A 12,039-nucleotide genomic window follows, 5' to 3' on the forward strand; every position below is an offset into this window, starting at 1 on the left:
CTCAACTACATCATCTCCTGATGGCCAACAGAAAGGAATGAGGAAGAGAAATGAGGAGCCTAGATCATTTGCAAACCAGCTATTAACTTTCTGGGTTCTTCTAGTCAACAACAATTTATTTGGTACTTACTGTATACAAGACCCTGGAAGTACAAAGATAATTGTGCTTCATGTAGGACAGTTTAATGATACATGCTTAAATTCTATTAGGGAAAAATAGACATTTCCAGTGTTTCTTTGGGGAAGTTGGCTACAAAAATAGTTCCTGGACAGATATACTCCTGTATTAGCCTCGCCCCACTTAAATCCAGTTCACTCTAAAGTCAGGATATCCACTTCTAATTTATGTCACTAGTCCTCTTACAGAGTGTAAGTTGAGCACAACAATAATAATGATGGGGCAGGTAGTTGGCTAGAGAGCCAAGTCTGGAGTTAGGAAGACCTGAATTTAAATCTGGTCTCAGACTCTTATTAGCCATGTAACTCTGGTTAAGTTGACCTCTGTTTGCCTTATTTTCCTCAGCTGTAAAATGTAGATAATAATAGCACCTATCATCATCATCATCATCATCATCTTAGAAAGAGTCATTCTGCAGCAGGTCAAATTAAGGCCCTGATTCTTGCTCCTTTAGCTATTCTAAATTCTGGCCATTCTAGAGTATCTTTTTACAAAAGGAAGTAAAAGAAAAAGCTAGAATTAATTGGAATGTAAAGAAGTTATACTTGAGTAATACTTGAGTTTTAGTTCTCATTCCCTACTGGCATCCTCTGTGTGTTGGACTCTCCAAAGAGATAATATACATTTCACTTCAACAAACATTTTCTGTGTCCTGCCTGGTGATTGCTTACTGGAGAGATAGAGACCAAACTGGAGAGATAGAGACCAAACACAAGAGTCCCTGTCTTCAGGGATCTTTCATTCACTTAAATCTTAGTGAGCTCTTTACATGTATTGCTTTACTTAATCCTTACCAGTTTTCTGTGAAAAAAAGGATTATTATCTCCTTTATATATTGGCTAAAAACTGAGACTCCTGGAGCCTAACAAGAAAAGAACCAATTAGAGTAGCACCCCTGTGATTCCTAGATATTTAATTCCCAGACCAGTGAGAGGCTATACCCCACTGACATCTAGTTGTTGATTCTCCAAGGTAAAATTAATTCAATATGTTAGGGGTGATATTCTCATATACTTGTGCTGAAAAACAATGAGATACTCATTTTTTTCTAGAGAATGTGTTGTGTCCAATGAAGACTTGCACATGAAAGTTTTATTTTATCCTATCCAGAAATTTTAATCAACTACAATGAATGGGGGAAATGGGGTGGGGAATTATTTATTAGTTGTTGGAAAGAGAAAAAGTAAATCACTTATACTTACACAGTTATAGACATTCTCCTTTCCCCACACCTAATAGTGTATCTGGAAAAATAATGTCTATTCATATACAAGGTAATAGGTTGGGGGGAGGATCCATCAATTGGAATGGCCTCACTTGGAGGTGAGCCCTTGAGCTGAGGTTTGAATAGGGCAAAGGATTTCAAGAAGGGGAGAATGGGGAGAGTGAGCTCTGTTAAGGTACATGCTGTTTGATAACCTATATGGCACATTTAGGAAGAATTATTCAACAGGCAGTTTGCTGATGTTGGGGCTATAACTCAGGAGAGAGACTTGAGAAGGATATTTATTTCTATCTATATATATCTAATCTCTATATATACATACATACATACATATATACATACACACATACATATATATGTATGTATGTGTGTGTATATATATATATATATAGAGAGAGAGAGAGAGAGAGAGATCTAGAAGTCATCTTGATCGAAACCACGGTAGCAGATGAGCTCATAGTGATAGTGACAAGAGAATGAAAGTGACAGAAAATAAAATCCCATAATCTGTTGCAACAAAAATAGCTAAAAAGCAGAAGTGTTCATAGAATAACAACTAGGAGCATAATTTACTATGTATCAGGTGAATCTGAAGAAGTAAAAGTAAGAGTTGCACAGGTGCTATCAGATAAACAAAAATAAAAATGAATAGCACAAAAAGGAATAAAAAAGAAACTAAATTTAATTAATATGAAACTTAGGCTGCAAATATCTTAGCATCTGAAATCATAAGGGGAAAGAACCGAATTAAAATGACAACTATAATAGCAAGAGACTAATACTTTCAGTTTCAAAGAAATCTAAAAAAATAGAATTGAAGAAATTACTGGAGATATTAGAGTTTGAAGACTTATGATGTCTTCTAAATGGTGCTGCTAAAGAATATATATATATATATATATACATACATATATAATTCATGGTACTACATGGTACTGTTACAGAAATAGACCACATATTATGTTACATGTTGTGAATAAATGCGAAAAGGCAGGAAAGTAATCAACTTCCATTATAAATCATAAAGCAATAAAAAAATAATGGATCATGGAGTGTTTCTAACATGTAGACTATCACCAGTCTTTCACAACTTCTTGAAATACTTGTTTTTGTAGTACTTTGTGACTTTTAAGGTATCTTCAGTTTCCTGTTCCATATCATTTGAAAATTATAATGACTGCACAATTTTCATTTTTGCTTATCTGGGTGATTACAAAGATCAGTGCATCACCACTGTACAACTTTTCAGCACTAATAGTAGCAATTTCAGGCAGTTTTACTGCTAGGGAGAGACAATATGGTCTTGTGTATAGAGTGATGAACAAGGAGTCTTTAGCCTTTGAAATCCCTGCTTCTGACTCCTTTTTATAATAATAGTAATATTACTATAGGATTGCTGAGATTCCCAAATGAAATAATGTATGTAACATACTTGGCAGTATGTTTGTTGATGATGATGATGATGATGATGGTGGTGGTGGTGGTGATTGGAGGAAAGAAGATACCTTGCTTAGGATCATGATGGAGAATTATAAAAATCAAAATAATATTCGAAATAAAAAATAAAAATTTAAAGTTCAAAATAAAACAAATGAAAATTTAAATTCTGAAAAAAGGAAAAGTATAGTTGGGAAATGGGGAAAAAAGCTTTCAAAATTCCTCTATTTTTTTTTAATAATTATATTTTATTTTCAATTCCGTATAAGGATTGTTTTCAACATTCATTTTTATAAGTTTTTGTGTTTCAGATTTTTCTTCCACCCTTCGGTCATATGTGTACAATCATGTTAAGCATGAATCACAACAATAGATGGAAAAAAATTGTGGGAAAGAAAAAAACCCGAAAAACAAAGTGAAAATATTTGAATCCCCTCTTTAAATAGAGCCCTGGATCCCTATGACTGCTCTTACTGTCCCAGGGTAATGATGAGCTATAAGTACCAGATATGGTTGACTGGCTAATAAGTGAGGGCAGAATTTTTTGACCTTTAATGATACATAAGACTCCAAAGTGTTGTTGACTAATCCTCTAGGCCAGATGGCTGTTAATATGATATGGGTCCAGGCTTCCTTAGAAGTTAGAGTTATTTCAAAAATTAGAAAAATGAAGTCAGTCCAGTCTTTCCTTTGAGAGGCGACAGACAACACAGTAAAACATCAGGGGGGGAAAGTAGTTTGTTCCCAGAGGAAGCAGGATTTGACAGGCAGTACAGCAGTGTATTTTCCCAGGTTTCATGTAAATTCAGATTGTGACAGCTACTTAGTGAATTATAATAATTAGGTGTGTATTTGCATTTTTGATTGGCTTCCAGTGATTTGGGAAATTTTCCAGTGTTTCTTTGTCTTTAGAATAACAGCATTGAAAAACCAATATGCACTTCGTAGCTTTAAGATGTCTGTTGAGATACCGTTTCCTATTCTTTTGAGTTTTTCTTTTTTTGGCTTTCTGGGTGGGATTTAGAAATCAATTTTGAATTTTTTTGGAGTAAATGTTGGGACACTGAGAAGACCCCTGAAACTTGGAATCAAAGTCAGTCAGCAAGCATTTATTTATATGATGTGTTGGGCCCTTCATTAAATTCTGGGAATATAACATAGGCAAATGACAATCCCTGCATCCTAGGAACTCAATGTCTAAAGAGTGAAAATAACTATATATATATATATATATATATATATATATATATATATATATATATATATATATATATACACACGTACTTATAGAGGAAAATTGCTAAATGAATTCAACTCATGCGTCTCTTGGTCATATCCTATGTGGCCTCAAGGTGACTTAATTTCTGGATTGATATTAACTCACCTGTTTTCAATGAAGGGATTAAACTGAATGAACTTTAACCCTCCCATCCTTAAATCTACAATTCCTTAAGGCCTTCTAGAGCTTTTGGTATTCAGAACTCTCCTTTTTTGATGAAGAAAGATTCTCAGATGTGATAACTTGCTCAGTTCCCCTTAGTACCTAAGGATTAGTAGAAAATAAATGATTGATAGCTGTTTTCCTTCCTTTTTGAATTTACAGCTTTTTTGTTGCTCTGCTTTTTTTTTGCCTGAGATTATTATTTCTCTTACATAGATTAGTAATTCACCTAGGACCTGAAGAAGTGTTTTTTTTCCCCTTTTAATACCTACTCAACTTCTCTCTGCTAATGTCCTTCTTTTCTTACTTTCTGATCCATTATCTGAGATATTTCTGATAGAACTACTCCTAAGACTGGGGTCCTGAATGAAGGAATGAGTAAAAAACGTTTATTAATCTCTTACTATCTGATAAATGATGAGAGAGAACACAAAATAGATATAATACCAATCTTGAAACCAGAAAAATGTGAGTTTAAATCCTTTCTCTGACACATATATGTCTAGGTGACCCTGGACAAGGCATTTTTTCGACTTGAGATGTTGTAAGGAACTCCTTAGGATTATAAATTAGAGATGGTGCATGAATAGGATTCCAAAGAAGTTACAACTCCAGTACTTATTGCTGTGTTCCTAGCACTTTGCTAAGGTGGGGAATATTTACAAAAGCAAGGAGTCTTTAATGGGGTTGATTGATTAATGCTCAAGGGCACTTTGGATTTGTAAGATTAAGTAGATCCATAAAGCTCATCCTGGACATCCAGGAAGGATGGCAAAGTTAATTTGATCATGGGTCTAGAGCTGGAATGGACTCAAGAGAGGAGGTTAGGTAGGGAAGGGGGGTCTAGAGAGTAGGCACAGTAGGCATGATGACTGGACAAGAAATATTCTCCCATTGCCTACTTTGTGTCTTACTCATTTAATGGAATATGTATTTCTCTAAGGTATAGCCTTGAGTCACTTAGGGATCATCTAGTTCAGTCACCAAATTGGAAACCAAAATGACTTGCTTGCCTAATATAGGTAGTAAATAACTAAGCAGAAGCAGAATTCAAACCCAATACTTTTTGTTGAATAAAGAGGTTGAACTATACCCCTAAATTTCCTTCCAAATCTGTCTAAATTTATGATCCTATAATACTGAATCTACCTCTAATGCTCTTTTTAAAAAAAATTATTTATTAACGACAGTGGGGTTGCCCAAAGTCATGTAGCTAAATGATTATCATGTGTCTGAGGTCCGATTTGAACTCGGGTCCTCCTGACCCTGGCTGATGCTCGATCCACTGTGCCACCTAACTGCCCCCTCTAATGCTCTTTCAACTGTATACACGCTCAGTGTAGTCAGTGTAGCTTGGTTCGTGAACATAAGTTAGATATAATTTTAAAATGTTTTCCATTTAAAAACAAAATTCACTGCCTAGCACAATTCTCTTCCCAAAGTTGTTAATAATGAATTTATAGTTCACTGGAAATTGATTTTCTTTGATGATTTTTACCCTTCCCAGAAACTCATCTTCCATTTACCTGCCAAAGTGATTTTTAAAGTACAGGTCTGAATCATGTTACCCTACCTACTCAATGAACTCCAGTGGTTTTCTATCCCTCAAGGCTCAAATGTAAAATCTTCTTTTTTTTCCGGCATTTAAAACCTGTCATAACCTGTTTCTCCTTTCCTTTTCCTGGTCCTCAAGTAAGTCATCTCTGGCATTTTCACTGGCAAGACCCACCATGCCTAAAATGCTTTTTCCATCTACTCCCTTCCCTGATTTCTTCACATCCAGCTAAACTCCCGGTTCCTACAGGAATCCTTTTCTTACTGCTCTTAGTTCTAGTGTCTCCCCTCATTCAGTATATATTTATTTGCATTTACCATGTGCCAGCCTCATGCTAAGACACTCAGTAGATGGCTTCCAATTTATCCTGTATGTAGCTTGTTTGTATTTAATGTTTACAAGTTCTTCCCCATAAGAGTTTGAACTCACAGAGATCGGGAATTGACTTTTACCCTTCTTTGCCTCCCCCAATGTCTGCACATAAATATTTGCCAACTAATTGAATGACTTATTAAACAAATCAATTATTTTGATGTTTCTTTTTTCCTTTTTTCCTGTTTTTAAAAAAATTTCTTCTTTTATTTTCCAGTTATATGCAGATAGTTTTCAACATTCATCCTTTTACAAGTCTTTGAGTTTCACACTTTTCTACCACCTTCCCTTTCTCACCCCTCCCCATGACTGTGACCAATCTTATATATAGATTATACATGAGCATTTATGCTTTATATTGATATTTCTTAAAACGGGGGATAACAATACAGATTTATGTTTGCTTTCAGGTTTACACAGTGTTATGCTCACCATCTTAGGAGTTAGGTAGTTTAAGTATTATCCTTCTTTTACAGATGAGGAATTTGATGCTAATTTGACTTGTCCATGATTACACAACTTGTATAGGTCTGAGGAGTGATGTGATCCCAGGTCTCCTGACTCCCCAAGTTCAGTCAATAAGCAATCAATAAACATTTATTAATCAACTACTTTGCATTCAGTGTTTTATCTACTCTTGCTCATCACTTAGGAAATGAGAACCTTTTTTTATGTTGATATGGGGTGTGTGTAACTTTATCCAGGGACCCACTGTTTATAATTGGAGGACATGAGATTCAAATCTGTGATGACCCACTGCTTCTCTAAATTGATCTGCTTCTGTGATCTCTCCTTAACCTGGATGCTGCTTTTTAAAATAAAATCCATCTTTGCTTCTCACCAGTGCCATAGTCAGAAGTTGTATTTAGTGGGTAATCAGAAAGCATTTTGTGATGAAAGAACCATGGAAATGTATTTAGTAAAAGTGCTTTAAGTGAGGAGGATTTTTATGTCTCAGTCTGTTTGGGAAGTTAGGCAGCCCTTATTCAAATATCATCAGCTTCAAGAGGAAAATTCTCCAAACAGACTGCCAAAGCCTTTCTGATCTCTTTGGGTCTGCTCTTTCAGTTTTGTATCTCTTAGGATGCTGTTTAACTTATCTCTAAAATGGAGAACCTTCTGAAATTACTTATTAATATGGACTTTTTAAAAAATAGATATTTATTGTTTTTTTAATATCACCAAGATTTTTCTCCAAAGTATTCCTCTCTCCTTCCCAGAGAAACATACCAACTAACAAATATTTTTTAAAGGTTTAAAAAAGGACTGCTGAATGTATTGCAGAAATCTGAAAATATGTGCAATATACTCTACTTGTAGACTTCCCAGGCCTGCAAAGGGATAGAGTATCTTCTTGGATCTTTTGGAGTCATACTTGTTCTTTGTAATTTTGCAACATTCACTTTTTGATTTTTTTAATGTGTTTTTCTTTCTATTTAAATTGTTATAGTTTGTGTTTGTTTCTTGACTGTTAATTTCTCTCTGCTCAGCCATCTAGATCTTTTTATGATTCTTGTTTTCATCATTTCTTACAGTAGAGTAATATTCCCTTACATTCACATGACCACAATTTGTTTAGCCTTTCTCCAGTTAATGGACATCTCCTTTGTTTTCAGTTCTTTCCCATCACAAAAATAGTGCTGCTATATCTGTTCTGATGTTTTTATGGACTTTTCTTATTAATGAATTCCTTAGGTATGAGACTAAAAATGGAATCTCTGGGTCAAAGGGCATGGACATTTTAGTCATTGCTTAACAATAAAAACAAAATGGGCATTTCTTAACAAGAGTGCTTGCTTTTTGAGATAATTGTCTCTGAAATATTTGTTCTTCACTAATCTCCCCATTTTGGTATTTTTTTATTGTCAAGCATTTTTAGGTTTAATTAACTTACTAGTATATTTCTCATAAGCTTTTCTCCAGCTTTAAATACCTTGAGATCCTTTGAAATGGGGAGCATTATGTAATCATCTTTCTTAGATTAAATGGCATCTGATGTCTAATGGACAACTTTCTTCCAGTTAAGGAGAGTTTTGCCTCAATAGGACTTAAAAAAGCAGAGAATTTGCATATCATTAGGGCCTTCATTTCTTGAGCTTATTTTTGTCACTGCTTAGTTCTTATAAGTCAAAGGATTATGACAGCAGAGACCTTTTCTCATCAGCTGCTTGTGATGTCATAGAATTATAATGACAGAGAAGGGGGAAAAAAAGGCAAAATCCTTAAATTTTCAAGGAACAAATCCTGTTATATAAATGTCCTTTGTTATATAAAACCCAACAGTTAAAAAAAAGAGACCTGAAATTATGACTTGTCTGGAATTGAAAATCATAGCAGATTAGAAGTGACCTTTGAAATCACCTGGATCATATCAGATCATAATGATGTTCTCTACAGTGGGCCATTTCATTCATTAATGAATATTTGTTTACTCTCCACTATGGACAGAGAGTATCTAGAGCTAAGGGGGATGCAGGAGAATTGTAAGGCATTATTCTGCTCCTCCTGGGAGGTCCTAGGTTTCAGGATTCTCATCTACATGGGGGTGGGATGCTGTGTATTAGATGGAACCCCTCAAGTTCATCCTAGTTCTAGGTTTGGTTCTGTGGTCCTATTATCAAAGTGGATGGTGGTAGTGACAGCTGTTTGTCTTTCATTCTCATGGAGGGCCATGATATCAGGGATATGATAAAGGGCATTCCAAGTGGCGAAATCCTGGAAGAGGGAATGGGCATGATGGGCTTGGGGATAGGAGAGAGACTAGTATAGCTTAGAGGAGAAAGTTTGTATTGAAAAGAAGTAGGAGACATTGTTGAATAGGTAATGTGGAGGTGGGTTATAGAATACCTGGGTTCTGGGTATGATATTATTATTATTCTTTAAGTATACTTTCTGGCACTGTTCTACTCTGTTCTAATGTTCTTGTTCTCTTGTTTCACTTGTGCCTGACTCCATTTGTGACTCCATTTGGGGTTTTCTTGGTAAAGATACTATTGTGGTTTGCCGTTTCCTTCTCCAGCTCATTTTACAGATGAGAAAACGGAGGCAACCAGGGTTAAGTGACTTATCCAAGGTCACACAGCTTGCTCATTTTACAGATGAGGAAACTGAGGTAAGCAGAATTAAGTGATTTGTCCAGGGTCACACAGCTAGCTCATTTTGTAGAATGAGGAAACTGAGGCAAACAGAGTTAAGTGACCTGCCTCAGGTCACCCTGCTAGCCAGAGTCTTGAGAATGAGTCTTGTTTCCAATTCCAGTGCTCTCATTTACTGAACCATTCAACTGTCCTAATCTTAACATAGAATGGAGTCAGTGCATTATAGAGATTCATGAATAGACTTTAGGAGAGTCAATGAACTTGTATGAAAATAAGTTTTTTATATATATATATTTTTTTTTTTTTCATTGTTTGCCTCAGTTTCCTCATCTATAAAATGAGCTGGAGAAGGAAATGGCAAACCACTCCATTATCTTTGCCAAAGGGGTCACAAACATGACTTTAAATGACTAAAGCATAACAATAAATAGAAAGAATGTTATAAAATATCTTGACTTCCCAAAATAATGGCTTGTTGCCAACATTTCAGCAGTGCCAGCCTGGTAGAGAGACAAAGGGTTTTACGTAGTCTGGATCACAAAGATATCTGACATATATGCCACTCATTTTTATCAAGTGAGATTGTGAGTTTTTAAAAAAGCAATGGCTTGTATAATGTCAGTGAACACCCTTTTAGATCTCTTGAGAATGAGAATGTGGTTGTACACAATACTTTTGTGCCGCTTCTGAAAAGCTCAATTTCACTTTAATGCTTTTAGCTACTAAAATGTGCAGTTTGATACTTTTGATCTTTCTGGAGATGTGGAAATATTTTTATTGATATGTGATGTGTATACATAGAAAATGGGATGTAATACTGTAAATATGTAAAAGGGTCTAGGGATACCAACTGTGGAGCTTGGCACTCATGTGAATACTGGCCTTTTCCTATTCCCCCCCTTGCCCCTGTGGCAGTTATATAACTTTGCATTTGGTTTAATGGGACATTTTCTTAAATAGAATTATCTGATGCATTTAGATGTTTTAAAAAACCTCACTCTATGGATTTAGAAAGACAGGTATACTAATGCATTACATTGTTGGTGGATTAGTAAAACTATTCCAGAAAACAATTTGGAATTATTCAAATAAAATGACTGAAATGCTCATTCTATTTGACCCAGATATTCTGCTCCTAGCCACATATCCCAAAGAGATTATTGACAAAAAGTAAAGCTCCATATATGTCATATTATTTATAGTAGCACTTTGTGTGGTAATAAAAAATTGGGAATGAAATAGATAACCATTGATTACAGAATGGCTATATAAAATATGATTCATGAATATGTAAGAGGATATTACTGTGCTATAAGAAATGACGAATATGATGATCATTGAGAAGAATAGAGAGATTTACATAAACCTATGCAATCTGTCAATAGATACTTATTAAATACTTACTGTGCTAAATTCTGGGGGTATAAATAGAGGGGGAAATAAAGACTGATCTTAGTCTTAAGGAACTTACACTTCACTGGGGGAAAACTCTTAAAAGAGCTGAAAAAGGAAGGAAGGAAGGAGGGCCTGGCTCCGCTTGATCTGTGCTTGGTAGATGAAGGCCCTGAAGAGGAAAGGGATGAAGAAATCTTTAATCTGGAAATTGGAGAAGAATTGGCCAATCAGCAGGTGAGGCCTTAAGGCCTGGTTCAGAAAGAGTTCAGGAATGATTGAGCGAGCTTCCAGGGAGAAGAGGTTTCTGTGATATGGTAGGGAAGATTTTGTGGGAAGTCAGCACCGTAGCCTGGAGACATGTGAAATGAGCTAGGAAGACACTCCAGATATAGGACTACCACTGAACAATTGAAACCAAATGTTATGAAGGGTAAGTGTGACCCCAAATACAAACTGTAAGAAGAACCTTTTTTATGGAACGGCATTTTGTGTGCGTGCGTGTGTGTGTGTGTGTGTGTATAAATACATATATATATATATATATATATATATATGTATATAAATATATATATATATATAAATTTTTATATATATATATATATATATATATACTTTAATATATTGATTTTTTTCCATTCATCTATTTTTCTTTTTAGAAAAATGTTATAAGGGATGACTTTCTGGGAGAGGTTGGGAAAGAGGTATAGTATGATATCTGGGCTAGGTAAAGATAAAAATGTATCCATTTATATATCCTTATGGGGCAGCTAGGTGGCACAGAGAACAGAACACTAGGTCTGGAGTCAGGAAGACCTGAGTTACGATTCAGCCCAGACATTTACTAACTGCATGACCTTGGGCAAGTCACTTGACCCTTTGTTTCAATTTCCTCATCTGGAAAAAAGAGCAAAACCCTCCAGTAATTTTGCCAAGAAAACCTCAATTGAGGGGCGGCTAGGTGGCGTAGTGGATAAAGCACCAACCTTGGAGTCAGTGCCTGGGTTCAAATCTGGTCTCAGACACTTAATAATTACCTAGATATGTGGCCTTGGGCAAGCCACTTAACCCCATTTGCCTTGCAAAAACCTAAAAAACAAAACAAAACAAAAAAAAAACCCTCAATTGAGGTTCTGAAAGAGTAGGAAAACTCTGAAAAGAGCAACTGAACAACGGCAAAACCAACAAAATCTGACCTTTGAAATCAACTTCCAAACTACTTCTCAAGGTAGTTTAGGTTATCACCTTTCCCCTTCTATGACTTCATTGGCCATTGTTAAAAACAAAAATCATCAAATAGCACCTCATTCATCCCAGGATTCTTGGAAACAGTGAATGACT

The 12,039-nt window shown here is 35.4% G+C and overlaps 1 protein-coding gene across 1 annotated transcript in view; it reads left to right on the forward strand.

The window, feature by feature from the left end:
* The window catches only part of BARD1 (BRCA1 associated RING domain 1), a 140,590-nt gene that overhangs the window by 3,671 nt on the left and 124,880 nt on the right, over positions 1–12,039 (forward strand). The gene's annotated exons all lie outside the window — the stretch shown is intronic.

Source organism: Macrotis lagotis, chromosome 6 (assembly GCF_037893015.1).
Source record: "Macrotis lagotis isolate mMagLag1 chromosome 6, bilby.v1.9.chrom.fasta, whole genome shotgun sequence".
Lineage (NCBI taxonomy): Eukaryota > Metazoa > Chordata > Mammalia > Peramelemorphia > Peramelidae > Macrotis > Macrotis lagotis.